Source organism: Phalaenopsis equestris, unplaced genomic scaffold, assembly GCF_001263595.1.
Source record: "Phalaenopsis equestris unplaced genomic scaffold, ASM126359v1 Scaffold000002, whole genome shotgun sequence".
NCBI lineage: Eukaryota > Viridiplantae > Streptophyta > Magnoliopsida > Asparagales > Orchidaceae > Phalaenopsis > Phalaenopsis equestris.
The window spans coordinates 12,577,845-12,581,027 of record NW_018164444.1 but is presented as its reverse complement, the minus strand read 5'-3'; positions in this window follow the sequence as shown (position 1 = coordinate 12,581,027).

The following is a 3,183-nucleotide window of genomic DNA, read 5'->3' as shown; positions in this document are numbered from 1 at the left end:
TAAATCTTAGCACTTTCATTCACTTTCATTAGATTCATTCATTATCTCTTCAAGCTCATTTAATTGCAATAACCTCTTCTCACCAGCATCTCTCAAATTTAAATTAAATTCCTTAATAGCCCAATATGCTTTATGCTCAAGTTCAACTGGTAAGTGACACGCGTTCCAAAATATTAGCCTATGTGGGGACATTCCTATAGGAGTTCTGTATGCAGTTCTATAAGCCCACAAAGCATAGTCAAGTTTAGCTAACCAATCCATTTTGGTTCAATTTACAGATTTTTCCAATATTCTTTTAATTTCACGATTAAATAATTCAGTCAAACAACTTGTCTAAGGATGATAAGCAGTAGCAATTCTATGGTTAATATGATATTTCTTTAATAATTTCTCCATTATTGCATTTCTGAAATGACTTCCCCTGTCAGTAATGATAACTCTCAGCATCCCAATTCTACAAAATATGTTCATTTTCAAAAATTTTGCATTTTGCAACACTTTGAGCCTCACATCAGGGTAAAGCAACAACTTCTATCCATTTAGATACATAGTCTATTGTTAACAATACATATAAATTTTTGAAATATGGTATAAATTGTCCCATGAAATCTAATCCCCAAACATCAAATATCTTAACTTCTAACACATAATTGAGGGGCATCTCATTCCTCCTAGAAACATTACTTACTCATTGACATTGATCACAAGTTTTGATATAAGCGTTAAAATATCTAATGATTGTAGGCCAATAAAATCCAGATTGTAAAATTTTGTATGTTGTTTTATCAACACCAAAATGTCCCCCAAAATCAGAATTATAACATTTTTGGATAATTTCATAAGTTTTTTTTTCTAAAGGCACACATCTTCAAATAATAAGATCCTTTCCTTATATATATAAAAATGGGTCATCCCAAAAAGAAGTCTTGGCTTCATATTTAAATTTCCTCTTCTGTTGTTATGTCATTCCATATGTTATAATATCATTAAAAATGAAGTCCACAATGTTGGCATAACATGGAACACGTCACTCACTAACATTGAATGATTCCTCATATTGAAAATGTTCATTAATTTCTTTTTCAAAATTGAGTAGTTCTCCAATTCAAGCCTGAATAGATAATCAGCAATTTGATTCTCAGCTCCCTTCTTAGCTACTATTTCAAAGTCAAATTCTTGCAAAAGAAGAACTCATCTTATCAATCTTGATTTTGCATCATTATTTTTCATTAAATACTTAATAACAGAATCATCTGTATGCATCATGCATTTATTTTAAATTAAGTATGATCTAAATTTATCAACATCATATACTACTGCTAATAACTCTTTCTTAGTTATGGTATAATTAATTTGAGCTTTATTAAGAGTTATAATAACATAGTAGATAACCTTGAAAATCTTATCATGTTTTTGTCCTAAAACAACTCCAATAGCATAATCACTAACATCGCACATTAATTCAAAAAAAATTTCCAAATCTGGTGAAACAATAATTGGTGCAGTGAATAATTTTTCTTTTAATAATTCAAAAGCTTTTAGGCACTCTTTATTCAAATTAAAAATTACATCTTTTTCAAGTAAATGACATAGAGGCTTAACAATTTTTTAAAAGTCTTTAATATAACGCCTGTAGAATAAAGCATGTCCTAAAAAACTCCAAATTTCCTTCACACTTGTTGGGTGAGGTAAATTAGCAATCACTCGAATTTTTGTAGGGTCTACTTCCATACCATTTTCTAAATTTTGATGTCCCAAAATTATTCCTCCTGCTACCATAAATTGGCATTTTTCCTAGTTTAGGACTAAATTTGTTTCTTCATAGCACTTATGAAATTTTGATAGATGGAAATTATGATAGATGTTCTAAAAATTATTCAAATGAAGTTCCAAACACTAAAAAATCATCCATAAAAACTTCAATCCTTTCTCAAGTAAATCACAAAAAATTGACATCATGCATCTTTGAAATGTAGCAGGTACATTACATAAACTAAAGGGCATTCTTCTAATGCAAATGTACCATAAGGACTGGTAAAAGTTATTTTCTCTTAATCCTCAGAAGCTTTTGTATTTGGTGATAACTAGTATATCCATCCAAGAAATAAAAGTATTTCTGCTCAACTAGTCTATCCAACATTTTATCTAGAAAGGGTAGTGGAAAATGATCTTTCCTAGTGGAAAGATTTAATTTTATATAATCAATACATATTTTCCATCCTGTGACTTGTCTTATTGGTATTAACTCATTATGTTCATTCAAATTCACAATCACTCCTCATTTCTTTGGAACGCAGTGAATTGGACTAACCCATGCACTATTTGAAATAGGGTAGATAATTTCAGCATCTAACCACTTTAAAATTTGTTTCTTAACACTTCTTTCAATAGGGCAGATAATTTCAGCATCTAACCACTTTAAAATTTGTTTCTTAACACTTCTTTCATAATAGGATTCAATCTCCTTTGAGAATCATCCTTGGGTTTGCAGTTGTCTTCCATATGAATTCTATGCATACAAATTGAAGGACTAATTCCTTTTATATCAGCAATTGTCCATCCAAAGACTTTCTTATAACTCTTTAAAGTGTTCATCAAACTCTCTTCTTCTTCTATAGTTAATTTTGAGGAAATTATAATAGTTAATGTAGAGGAATTACCTAAAAATTCATATTTCAAAAATTCAGGAAGCAACTTCAACTCAAACTCAGGTTCCACTCAAGCTCAGGGGTTTTTCAATTGATAGACAAAAAGATGTATCTTTTTTTGTTATGTCCAAAACTTCAAAACTTTCTTGAACATAACTTGAATCTTCCTTATATAAATCTTCATATTGATCCAATTCCTCTTCTTGCCATGTTTGAACTCTTTAAATTCATATTTCTCTTCATAATTTGTTTTGAAATGACATTCACTTAAGTGTAATCACATCCATTCTATTGCATTCATCATCTTTACCTTTTGCATGGTACTTCATTGATTTGGAAATAATAAATGTAACTGTCTGATAATTGACGCACATAGTTAATTCTCCTTTTTGCACATCTATCATTGTTCTTTCTTTAGCGAGGAAATATCTCCCCAAAATGATAGATATCTCCTTATCTTCCTCCATATCTAACTAAATGAAATCAACAGGAAAGATAAATTGATTCTCTTTCACTACGACATCTTCTATAACTC